The following is a 14307-nucleotide window of genomic DNA, read 5'->3' on the forward strand; positions in this document are numbered from 1 at the left end:
GTAATGTATTCTAATATTTATTTTTAAAATTAATTCATTATAAAAATATATAGCAATGAATAAAAAAAATTGTATTTCTGTTATTTAAATATTAATATAATTTAGTATAAAAAATTTATCAAATGTTAATATATTTATGTGTAATGTTTTTATTATCATGTAATAAATAGATTAAGCTATGTTTATGTATCATTACTACTTCACTGTCTATAAATATTGTCTAAATAATTTATTATTAAATTTTATAATTTATTCAGCTATAATTTATTATTATTAATTTTCATAATTGTTATATATTTGTGTGTATACTAACTGAAATGAAATATCAATATCATAATTTTAAAAATTATACATACTTTGACTCGTAAGTATAATAATTTTTAGATTTGGTTTCTTTTTTTTTAATAATTTTTTCAGTATTTTTATAAATATAATTTCGGTTCATTTAAGGTGTTTTAAATATTAAAAATCAATACTTCAAAATTCTATTAATTAAAAATAGATTATTTGAAAAATATAGAAATTTAAAGACAAATAACATGTTCAAATTACTTTTTTAATATATTATAATTTTAGTAACATTAAATATATTTGTTTTCATCATTTTACCTAATTTATAGAATTATTTTTTATTTATTTACTTATTGATATTTTAAAATTAAAAATATAAATATTCTTTTTTTTTTTTTCTAAGAAAGGGAGCTAACAACCCAAACAACAAAACACACTAAAAAGTGGACCTAAGGGTCCAACAACCACACCAGTCGCAACATAAGAAAGGGAGCAACCTACAAGAAGTATCAATAAAACAAACCAAAGGAGAAAGGGACTCTAGGCCAACTTTGGTCAACAAATCTGCACAATGTTTGACCTCCCTAAATATATGACCTAGCCTAACAGACTTTACAAACTTAAGCTTGTCCCTTATCTTACAAATAACATGAAACAAGGGATGGGAAGAAGACTAAACATGTTGGATGCAGAGCAGGGCATCGTGTGAACCAGTCTCAATCCAACAAAGAGTCATGTCAACATGCTACAAAATTAATTGGGTGCCATAGAAAAGTCTCTAGAGATTCACTTCAAGAGGGGAGCAAGGAGGCAACGAGCAATAGAAACTAGCAACAACATTTCCTTTCCAATCTCTAAGGATACCTCCATAAGCAGCAGCAAACAAATTACTGCAGGTAGCAATTTGGAGTGGAAAGAACCCATCTGAACTGGTCCTTAGGGGGAAGAACCCATCTGATCCTAGCCTAGTCAATGGCTAACGTAGGGAAGGGAAAGCTGAGGATTCTTGCAAATAAACACAGAAGACTTAATATTCCATATTATCTGTCTAACCAACACTCAGACTTGAACAGAGCAATTCGGCAAAAAGACTTAGTTGAGGCCTCAAATAAGGCGATCATTTATCTTCTTTCTTATGTTTATTAACATCAAAATGTTTGGGGGGAATGATTAGAAGTGTCTTCTTAGAGAGTCTTTTTTTTGCGTCAAAGTTAATGATGGACTAGAAATTTTTTTGTTACAATTTGCAGAAGTTAGTCAATGTTAGTTTTTGGAAGGATAAGGGGGCAGAAAATATTGTGTTGGCAAATTTATACTCAAGGCTGTTTTCAGCAATGACTAATAAGGAGGCACGGGTGGTGGATAACAGACGATTTAAGATAGGTCAATGGGTGTGAAAAATTTCTTGGAAAAGACAATTGTTTTCATGAGAGAAAAATTTACAACAGCTGTTGTAGGAAACTATTGAGGATAAGAGGCCGAGAGAAAATGTAAATACATGTTGTTGTAAAAGTGTGATGGTAACAAGAAATATAGTGTGCAATTCGCTTATCACTATATTCATCATTTCTTCACTGCAGGTAGCAATTTGGAGCTGGGTCTAGTACAAGCCTTACACAAATTTGGAAGGTTAATGCGTCGAGGAATGTAGTGGTATTTGTTTGGTATCTATTACTTAATGCAATTCCAGTGCAAAAGAACTTGACCAAATGTGGATTAATGATTCCCTCGAAAGCTTGTGGGTTATGTGATACAGAAGATGAGGACATATTATATCTTTTTTTGCATTGTAGTATCTCTATGAGACTATGGTACATGGTGTTTAAATAGTTTGGTGTCAGTTTATGCTTATCTGGATATCTGCACGAGACGTTATTAAGCATGTGTGAAATTCAATATGGAAAAAAGAAATGAAGGGAAATTGTAATTGTATAGTTTGTGGTAATGTGGACAATTTGGCTTCAGTGGAATAATATTCTCTTCAATAATAGTGTGTTAAATACTAGTGAAATGTTTAATTCTATTAAGTATCATTCTTGGAAGGCTTGTAGTAGGGCCTTTATCAAAATCGATTGTATACGTGAATTGAATTGAATTTAATAAAAAATTACTAACATTATATAAATAAAAATAATAATATTCTATAATTATAATTAAATAATATTATTAAATTATATATTTATTAGTTATTATATATTTATTAGGTGTACGAATTTTTATATTATTTTTTAAAATAAATAATAGTTGTTGTTATACCTATACACTTTTAGTTAATTTTATTAATTAAATTTCATAATGACTTTGATATTAAGTGTTATATTGTATTTATTTTTATTTTTTAAATAACATTGAACACATTTTTCTTTTTTTTATATACTCAAAATTTTATGGAGGTCATAAATATTATAACTATTGCTTCTATTTCTTATAATTACTTTCAGATATGTGTCAGTATGCAAAATAAGTTAAAAAATTATAACTTTGACATACATTATAGAAGTTCAGCTGTTATGAGATTAATCTTTCATTTACTTGGAGAAAATTCAATTGCTCTACAGGATTCATAATATTTGTCAATAGTTATCAGAAGGGAAGGAATAGAACAAATCATGTTTACATCATGGATGAAAATGAATCCTACAAAATTTGTTTGGGATGATAGAAACAAAAAATAGAAACAAAGGCAAATTAGAAGAACAATTAGAAGAATTTATTATGTTTATCCAACATCAGGTGAAAGATATTACTTAAGAATTTTGTTAAATATTATTCAAAGACCAAAAAGGTTACAAAGAAATCAAGATAGCTTGTGGCTCTTGGCCTTCTAAATGATTATAAAGAATAGAATGATGCATCGAATGAAGTAAGTCATTGAGCCTTACCTTCTCAGTTAAGAGAATTATTTATCTTCTTTATGGTGAGGTTACAAATGTCAAAAAATAGTGGGATAACATGGGAGGCATTGGAAGTGATGCACAATAGACTTATTAGAGAGGAGCTTGATTATAATATTGAAAAGTTGAAACAAGAACACAATTATTAAATGACCAACAAAGACAAATATACAATGAAATTACTAACGCTATCTCTACTAATATAGGTGGACTTTATTTTTAATATGGCTATAAAGGTACTGGAAAAGCTTTTCTTTACAAAATTATCATTTCTAAATTAAGGGGTGAGAAATAAATAGTACTTGCTATTGCATCATCAGGTACTTAACAACTTGCTGAAACTTGATTTTGTATTTTTATTAATTATATATCTCTCATATTTAACATTTTCTTACTTATTGTATAACTTTTAACAAAATTGTATGTGCATATATTTTTATTAATTTTTGTAATTACACATGTAGTATTTAATTTTTATTTTTCAAATTTAAAAATTTACAAAACTAAAAATTTCAAATCAAATATTTGTTTTATTATATTAATATAAATTAAATTTATCATTAATATTTACAATAAAAAAATGCATTAGCATCATCAAAATTATTTTTTTATTTGTCATAAAAATTACAAAAATATGCGTTAAAATTAATATTTTTACATTTTAATAAATACTTTAATAAACTATTATATACTTGATTTTATTTATATCTCATTTATTCTTACTTTAAAATTTTATAGGTATTGCAGCATTATTGCTTCCTAAGTGGTAAAACAATTCATAGTATATTTCAGATACTATTAGATCTTTTTAAAGAGAGCGCATGCTCGATCAAACAAATACTAAGTTTGCTCGATTAATAATTCAAACAAATCTCAATGTTTGGAATGAAGCACCAATGATAAATAGATTGACTTTTGAGGCTTTTGTTAGGTTCCTCAAATATATTATTGATTATAAATATTCTAATAGTACATTTAAGCCATTTGAGAAAAAACAATATTTCTTGGAAGAGATTTTAAACAAATATTACCCATGATACCAAAAGGACAACAACAAGACATAGTCAAGCATACATTAATAAGTCTTATTTGTAGGATCACTACTAAATTTCTACATTGACCAAAAGTATGAGAATTATCAACAACTCCTCTTCAAGTAAGGTAAATTCCTTTGCACATGAATTTAATAAATGACTCATACAGGTTAGAGATGGAAATATGCCAACAATTAGTAAAGAAAGAAAAAACACACACATAGATAAAAATTCTAAACCAATATCTACTCAAAACAATGGAGGATCTATTCAAACAATTTTTTGAAAGCACATATCCAAAATTTCAACAAATGCGAAAAAAAAAATATTTTCAAAAGAGAGTCATACTTACTCCTTTAAATGACATTGTTGATGATATTAATAGTTCTATCATAAATATGATTGAAAAATTAATAAAATAATACAGAAGCTTTGACAAGATTGATAAAACAACTAATAAAATCACTTAACAAGAGCTTATGTATCCTTTAGAATTTTTGAACATTAGGAATATGCAATGGAACAAGACTCCTTATTATGCGTTTAGAAGAGTTGATAATTAAAGTAAAATTAACCACAAAAGGTAACATTAGTGCTAAAATACTTATTTTGCAAATAATTTTAACAGCAAATAAGGATGAAAATAGGTCAAGCTATACAACAGGAGCCTACAGCCTAGCCTAGCCTAGCCTATTTAATTAATAAGCTTTTTAAAAAGCTTAATTAATTATATAGATCAAGTTTAAGTTTAAAAAAATGTCTATTAGGCCTATTAGAATGACCTATTTAAAATTCATAAAATTTATAATAATATATTAAATAATTTTATATAAAAATAATAATATAATAGTATTTTAAATCAATTAAATTTTAAAATAAAAACATCTTAAATTAAAAACCTAATCTTTTTTATTAGAGTTGAAGAATGTCTTTAATCTATATCCTCTAAGAGAGAGAAAGTCCTAATTGCTGAAGTTTTCTGCATATCCTATACGTATAACATTGATTTACATTGCACTACTCTCTTGATTACATATATCACTAGTTCATCTCATCTCATTCATCATCTTTTTACAATATTGCGCACTTGTTTATATTATATTATTTTTTAATAATTTGTTTGGATATAAGTCTTATAACTTTTAAAAGATATATCTATTTAGATATTTAGTAGTCTATTTATAAAGAAGTTTAATAACCTATTGAATATTTTGATACGAAGTAGAAATTAAAAAGGCTAATAAGCAAAATCAGACTTTTATAAAAAAAACCTATGACAAATAATTGGTGAGGCTTAGGCTTCAAATAAAGGTTAGGTCTATTTATGCAAAGTCTATCCTAACCTAACCTATTTTTATCCCTTAACAAGTAACTTTAAGTGACATTTTCTTTTAATAAGAAAACAATTTTCAATAAACTTATGTTATGCAACTACAGTAAACAAAAGCTAAAGACAATCGTTACATTATGTTAGACAATATTTGCCAAAATCTGTATTTAGTATTTGTCAGTTATATATTGTATTGTCTAGAGTAACTTCAACAAAAGAAATAAAAATTCTTATTATTGAAGAGTATTATAAATATATAGGATAACAAATTTATATATATTTTATATTTAAATTATATTTATAGGATTTTAAAATAAATTAATTTAATAAAAAATAAAATAAATCTATGTAACCTATAACGCACAGACATATTTATTAGTTAGTTTATTTTTTTATAATCTAAATTTTTAACATGTATTTAAAGATAAGTAAAGTAAATAAAAATATTTATTATCTTAAAATATAAAATATTAATAATTGTTTATAATAATTTAAATATTTAATAGAATACATTTAACATTTATTAATATACCACAAAGGAAGTCAGAAAAACCCGTTAAAAATTAAAGCTAAAATTTCATTTCAACAACAAACAAGTCAATCTTACATGCTATTTTTACGGCCGAGTCATCGAAATCAAACGCGACTTATTTTATTCATGAGAAAGAAACATACATGAAACTGCACCAAACCAAGTCATTCAAATCAAAACATGGAGGGTGAATCGAACTTTCAAGGATTCATTGTCATCGTTTCATCTCAGTTCAGTTTTGACCCTTGCAAAGTTTGATGGCTTTGAGATCCTTTATCAGTTCCACCATATTGTTGTGCGAAGAACCACCAACCTTAACAGCTCTCTTCGCCGCACCACTTAGCTCTTTCGCCCTTCTCCTCATATCTGCATCTTCCTTTCCACCACCCATCATCAAAGCAATCGCATTTCCAATATCTTCCCTTTTCACCACTTCACTCCCAAACTCATTCCAGTTCCTCCACTCTTTCGCTCCCACTCCCACCCCAATTCTCAATACATCTACCACAAGCTTCTCATTGAAAAATTGCTCAGCAAAAAGAGGCCATGTCACCATTGGCAACTTTCCGCAACCGTGTTCCAGCCACAGTGAGTCACCAATCCTCCAATCGCTGGATTCTCCAAAATCAGCAACTGGGGTGCCCAACCCCATATTAGATAACCCTTGTTCGTCTCTTTCACTCTCTTCTCAAACTCTTCCAAAAACCCACCATCGTTTTCACCCTCGCCTTTTTTCCTAACAACCCAGATGAAACAATGCCCTGAATCTTCAAGCGCATGCGCAATTTCCACAAGCTGGGATTGAGGGAACTTGTTCATGCTCCCAAAACTCACGTAGAGAACAGATTTCTCTGGCTTCGAGTTGAGCCATTTAAGCCACCCTTGCTCTTCATTTTCTCTTTCTCCTTCTCCTACGTATCCTCTTGCAGATTTATCCGAATCATCTTGGTTTGCCCATAACGAAACGGGGCCCAAGCCCCAACTCTTGGTCCCCATAACCTTCTTATAATGCTCATAATAAGCACTCTCGAGATCATAGAAACTATTGAACAACGATCCATAGCTTCTCTTTTCAGATTCCTTGATGGTCTTCATCAACTCTGTGTATGGATTCAGAGACCTAAGCTAATCGGGTAACTGCAAACGCGTCATCTCCAATTTATCGGGTAAATCCGGTAAAGTGAATTTCTCGTTGTCGGATTGCACGTTCAAATGGGGTGCGTACTGTTCCACGGAAAGCGCCGCAGATCGCGCAAGATAGCTACCGCAGTGAAACATAAGCCTTGGAATGCCGAGTTTGGCTGCAACATCGGCAGTCCAAGGGTGGAACATGTCGGTGACGATGAAATCGGGTTGAAGGTCGTGGAATAGTTGTTCGAACTGTGGTTGGAGAACGGCCAAACCCATGTATATTTTGGGGATCATTTCGCGAGGAGTGTCTACGTTGAAGGCTTCGATTCCCGGTGGAAGACCCACCGTGGAAGCTGGGAAATTGACAACGTGGGTTCTGATGGAACGCCCGCGAGTGGAATCGAGGTCAACGGAGTTTTGGAAAATTGTGGCGTTGTGTGCTGTGGTGATGATGGTGACATCAACGCCGTGCATGGCGATGAGTCTTGCAATATCCACAACGGGAATTATGTGACTTGTTGATAGAAAAGGAAGGAAAATCGCCTTCAACTCACACTCTTTCTCCATTGCTTCACTATTTTCTGCTACCATTCAATTCCTCACGTACGATCGATGAGTACCCCCGGAAAGTGACTCCCTCTTATTGTAACAAAATCTCGTGGTTCACGGTTGAGTTTTAAAAAAAATAATAATTGATTGACAGTAGTAATTATAATTTTCACCGACATAACATTGCGACTCTTTTCTGTTTCTTTTTTTCACATCTGATTTCAGGCATTCTTAGTAATATCTTATATTTTTAGGTAAGAATAAACTCTCACCAAATCATTACAGTGTAACACAATTTAATAGAGACATCACAATATAAAAAAAATGCAATATATTATCATTTTTTATATCACATAACTCACGGGCAAGCTTTTGAAGGAATTAATAATTTATATTTGGTCAAGTTCTTTCTCATCCTAAATCTTGCGTAACACCTAAACTAGACTCAGTTTCAAATTGCTAATTGTAGTAAAGAAATGATGAATATAATAATAAGTTAATTTCAAACTATATTTCATGTTACCATCACACTTCCACAACAACATCTTATTCACATTTTCTCTATGCTTTTTACCCTCTATAGTTTTTCACAAATCTTGTTATAAATTCTCTTCCCATGAAAACAATTGTCTTCTCCTCAAAAAAATTTATACTCATTAACCCATCTCAAATCATCTATTACCAATCACTCGTGCCTCCTTATTAATCGCTACTGAAAATAGCTTTGGGTATAAATCTACCAATGCAATATTTCTTACCCATTTATCTTTCCAAAAATTAAAAGAATAATCATCGCTAAGTACTCGTGTGACATTAGAATCTATCCACCCATTCGCTTACTTACAGACACACACCACGTCCTTCCACCAATCTGAAGCACTATAGACTACCTCTAAAGAAATTAACATATGAACACATGATCCATATCACGCCTATAACACATTAAAGTGCAATGAGTTTGGAGACTTTAAACCTCTCCAAACTTATTTACCTAACAAGCTACGATTGAACTATTCCACATTCTCACCCCTAGACTAGCCTCATTCTTTTGGCATGCATACTTTTTCCCATTTAGCTCAAACTATTTTTAGTGATTCATTTATGCCACTCCAAAGAAATTGACAATGAATCTTCACCACTTCCTTAATTACACCTAGTGACATTTTTTAAAAGGATAAATAATGTAGTGAAAGACTATTTAAAACAACATTAGAAGTGTTACTCTACCTCCAATAGAGATATATTTGTGCTTCTAAGATGATAGTTTGCAATTAAGCACTTCAATAAGCTTTTGTCAAGCATTTTTTCTTTTTGGTTTCCCAACATAGATGCCTAAATACCGAAAAGACAATAATTCCACCTTACAATTTATGAAATCGAGATGTTGTGTCTAGAAAATCACCTATCACATTCACCCTCACAATACAACTCTTATAAAAATTAATTTTAAGCGCACATATAAGCTCAAAGTTTCGTAGAATAGCCTTTATCGCTCAATAGCTTTGCCTATAATCAAAGTATCATCTGCAAATTATAACAATGAAATTTATGGTCTATCACTAACTTTGACCTCTGAAAAAAAGACTCTTTGAGACAACACTTCTCATCAATTCTCCTAAACCTTTGACTGCTAATAAAAATAGGAAATGAGATAAAGGATCACCTTATTTGAGGCCTCTACCAATAGTCACTTCTTCTGTTGGGCTCCCATTAACAAGGACCGATAAATGACCACTACAAATACAAGTCTCCATCAACCTTACCCACTTCTCCCTAAAGTCAAACTTTCATAACATAGATAACATATATTTTCAATCCACTGAATCATATGCTTTCTCATAATTTACTTTCAACACAACATTTTTTTTCTTTTCTCATCATAATCTATCACCTCATTGGTAACAAGCACACTAACTAACTTTTTTTTTATATGAAAGCTAATTGTTGCTCATTTATTATGCCTATTACTATACTCCAAATTCTATTTATAAGTACCTTTGAAATAATTTTATAAAGACACTGCAGAAAAAAAAATAAGTATAATTTTATTAACTTTATATATAAGCATAATTTATTTTAATATTTTTTAAATTAATTCATTATAAAAATATGTATTCTAAATTTATCCTTAATAAAATGTTGATGTTTAGCAAAAAAAAAATTATTATAAAAATATATATCGCTGAATAACAAAGAAATTATTTCTATTATTTAAATATTAATTAATTTCATATAAAAAATTTTGGTCAAATGTTAATATGTTTATGTGTAATATTTTTATTATCTTGTAATAGATAGACTAAGCTATATTTATATATCATTACTCCTCTCTATGTCTATAAATATTGTCTAAATAATTTATTATTAAATTTTATAATTTATTCAGCTATAATTTGTTATTATTAATTTTTGTAATTGTTATACATTTGTGTGTATACTAACTAAAATGAAATATCAATATCATAATTTTAAAAATTATACATACTTTGACTCGAAAGTATAATAATTTTTAGATATTATGTGTTTTAAATATTAAAATTAATACTTCAAAATTCTATAAATTATATGAAAAATATAGAAATTTAAAGACAAATAACATGTTCAAATTCCTTTTTTATTATATTATAATTTTAGTAACATTAAGATATTTGTATTTGTCCTTTTACCCAATTTATAGAATTGTTTTTTATATTTTTTTATTTATTGATATTTTAAAATTAAAAATATAAATATTCTAATTTTGATAGAAGATTAAATAATGTTAAGTATCAAATCAAATTAATAAAAGATTATTTGAATGTTTTTATAAGGCTGTTTCTAAAAAACATAGAAAAATTAAATTAAATTAAATTTGGTTTTTTAATTACCTATTTTGAAAAGAAAAATTTTATTAATCCTATTCATTAAGGTTAATTTTAAACAATTAAAATAAAAACTATTAAAAAATATTTTACATTAGAGTTATAAAAATATAATAAATATTTATTAATATATACAATTTTTTATTATTAATTGTTTAAATTTAATTTTAAGAGTTAAAGTTATTATTATTATAAAAATAAATCATTTTAATTGTTACTATTAAATTTAATTTTTTATTTTTCATATTTAGTGTATTTGGATGCAAAAATATTTAACGTTATAGATTTTTAACATGAAAAATTATAAATTATATTAAAATTAAAAATGCTGTATTTTTTTTTAATTTTTATGACTATATAACTTTTAAAAAAAATTTAAAAAAATTAAAAAGGACATGCAGAGATAGTTAACTGGCCTATACTTTGCGTAACGAACTAAAAGAGAAGATCCGAATTTAAGCTGAGTTTTAATAATCTATATAAAAGTAAAATTAACTTTCTTTTAATATATACACAGTGAATTTATAGTAAATTAATCTATAAGCGTGAAACTCCAATTATGAAAAGTATATATATTCTCTAACTCTCTATTTAAAGTTTTTTAAAAAGCACAACATACTAACATTAATAATCGATATATATATTAAAAATATGTTTTAAATTATAATTGAAAAATTACACCAACAACAATGTTAGAATTAAATTTTATCTTTTTATAATTGCAACAAAAAAATTATTATATAATAATTAACAATTATATAAAGACTAAAATTTGAGATGATACATATAATTAAATATTAGTATTTTTTTTTAATGTAGAAATGTTTCAAAAGTATATTAATAAAATAAATTATTGTTATTGTTTAGAGTCTTATTATATTAAGTATTATTCTTAGAAGTGATTTGCAACAGAATCTTTAAAAATCTCAATTATTTATATAAATTAGATTAATAATATTTTAATACATTATTAACTTTCATTAAAAATATAATTAGTTAAAATATTTATTATACTTTTTTTATTTTTAATAAAATATTAATGTTTAAAAAATTATAAAAAAACAAAAAAAAAAGACAAATAAAGAAAAAACATGTATACATTATTTCATTTTTATTCATTATTTTTATGAAGATATTGAAAAAAGTATAAATAGTTTTTTTTTTAAAGATTTACATGAAATAAATAAAATATTTTTAATGTAATGATAAGTAACTAAATAAAAAAATAAACTTGTCATTTTATACAATATTTTTTTCATGCTTTCATTTTTTTCTTTTCGTGCGTGGTGACATTTTCGTTCAGATGAATCAACTATACTTTATTTTTGTTATTAAACAGATAAACTATGAAAATACTGATAAGTATAATAAATAAATAAATAAAATATATTTAACATAACAATAGTTAATTATGATATTTTTTATAAATAAATAATTTATTTTTTTTATTTAACTTACATATATCCGTTAAAATTCATCAACATGTATTATTTCATATTCGTATCTATCAAGTTCAATTAATTAAAAAGTATTTAGTATATTAAAAAAACATTTAACACGTTATATTAAACTTTTGAAGTACCGAAGAATTAAATGTTAAAAGTATAACAAAAATTAATGGTTTTCTGCAGTTAAAGAAAGGCTCCAAGAACTCGTGGTCCTTCTTTTTTGGGAGACGCTTAAGGAGCGGCGCTAAGGTATCTTACCCTTGCTACCTTGTGAGGGTTGCGTAGCTTGTACATTGAGGGAAACACATTAGAACATCATATGAGAAAGAGAATCTGGTTCCTATCCACTATTCTGATGCGCTGGGAGTATGGAGCATCACAAAGCGAAAAAATGATCTACAGAGGAGTTAGATATCATGGATTTGAGCACAAAAAAGTCAAGATAGGCATAGAAAGCTCATTGTAGACACCAATCTTGAAAGCAAATCAGGTATTTTCTAAATCTAGGGTTTCTAATTCTTGTTCGTATAAAGATGTTATGTTAGAGTCAACTGATCTTGATATAACTCTGAATGATGAAGAAATAGTAAAATCTATTTTGGATAATTTTAATATTTTGCCTAAAACTAAAGATTCATCTTATTTGCCTAAAAACCCTAAAGATCTATGTCCTAATATTAGGATTCTCTTAAATGATTACAAAGACTGGTGTAACCCCTGAAAATTCACACTAATTGTTAAACTCCTAGGTAAGTCCATTAGTTTTAGCTTTCTAAACCAAAAATTGGGTAATATCTGGAGCAAAAATGGAGCCTTAAAGATTCTTGACCTGAACAACGATTTTTTGTTAGTTAAATTTGAGAACATAGAGAACTATAAACAAACCTTGTTTGAAAGGCCTTGGTTAATTTTAGATCATTACTTGTTAGTCTAGAGATGGAGGCCCCTGTTTAGGCCTAAAAACTATAATCTGAGGAAAATAGCTGTGTGGCTACGTATGCCTGATTTACCTCTAGAACTCTATAATAATAAATTCATATGGCAAGTAGGTGACTATTTAGGGTCCATGTTGAAAATAGACCCCCACACCTCACTAATCTCAAGGGAAAAATTTGCTAGGACATGTATAGTGATTGACCTGAGAAGGAATCTAGCCCATCCTTTAAAGTATTGAGTCAGAAATTTAAGGTAAAATATGAGGAGTTGCATCTCATCTACTTCAAATGTGGAAAGTATGGTCACAATCTAGAGCAGTGTGCTGAAATTCCTTTAATGGGTCAGGGAGAGCCTGTTCTGGATGCTAATAAAAGGGACATAGATGTTGGTTGTAAAGTGGTAGTGCCTAATAACACTGAGGGATCTAGGGACCTAATTATGATTGATCAGGAGAGTTTTGATGGGAAGAATAAGAATCAATTTAGCCTCTAAATGCTCCAAAAAACCCTTTAGAAAGAAAACTAACTCACCTGGAATTCAGGGTAGGAGAAAAGACCTTCAGGTGGGGTCTAGATTTGATATCCTTGGGTTGCCTAATCATGATCAGAGGTTGAATTTAGGTGATGAGGAAATGAACAATTCTGCTTCCTTACATAATAGTAAGTTTGTTCCTAGTAACCAAGTTAGCCAGAGAACTACTTCTAAACCTAACTAATGGGTCTAGATTAAATGAATCTATGAGAAAACCTAGTAAAGATAAAGGAGCACCTAAAGTAGGATTATGGGATAAAGCTAAGCAGGTTGCATCTAATTTGGATAAGTCTATTAATCTAAGTAATAACCAGGAGAATCAGGAGAGTAATGAAGATAAGGAGAGTAAAGATACATTTCTATTAATGGAACATTTCCAAAATATTATAAGGAAAAGTCCAAATCAGGATACTCTATTCAGAACCTCTTAGAACTTAATTCTGATTTAATTTGACAGGAGTGTAAGCCCTGGAAATATGCCTTTATTGATAGACCACCAGATAACCTTCCCAACATGGACTTTGATAATTCTAATAACTTAGAGTTTATAAACTCTGAAAATGTTTTGCTCTTGGTTAACTAGAGCAAGTTTCCTCTACATCTTAATGATGTTAACCCCGCTCTCCATTAGGATTATGAATTGTCTCTTTTGAAATTGTAGAGATGTTGGCCATAAAATTTTTCATAGGCTTATTAATGATTTAATTAGTATCTACAAATTAGATTTTCTTGCCATATTTGAACTTCGAATTAGTTTTAAAAAGGTAGAT

At 28.3% G+C, this 14307-nt stretch overlaps 1 pseudogene; it reads right to left on the reverse strand.

The window, feature by feature from the left end:
- Nucleotides 1-2799: 2799 nt before the first annotated feature.
- On the reverse strand, nucleotides 2800-7779 carry LOC113869824 (annotated as a pseudogene).
- Between the last annotated feature and the right edge of the window lie 6528 nt (nucleotides 7780-14307).

This window comes from Abrus precatorius, unplaced genomic scaffold (assembly GCF_003935025.1).
Source record: "Abrus precatorius isolate BTA unplaced genomic scaffold, Abrus_2018 Scaffold6, whole genome shotgun sequence".
Lineage (NCBI taxonomy): Eukaryota > Viridiplantae > Streptophyta > Magnoliopsida > Fabales > Fabaceae > Abrus > Abrus precatorius.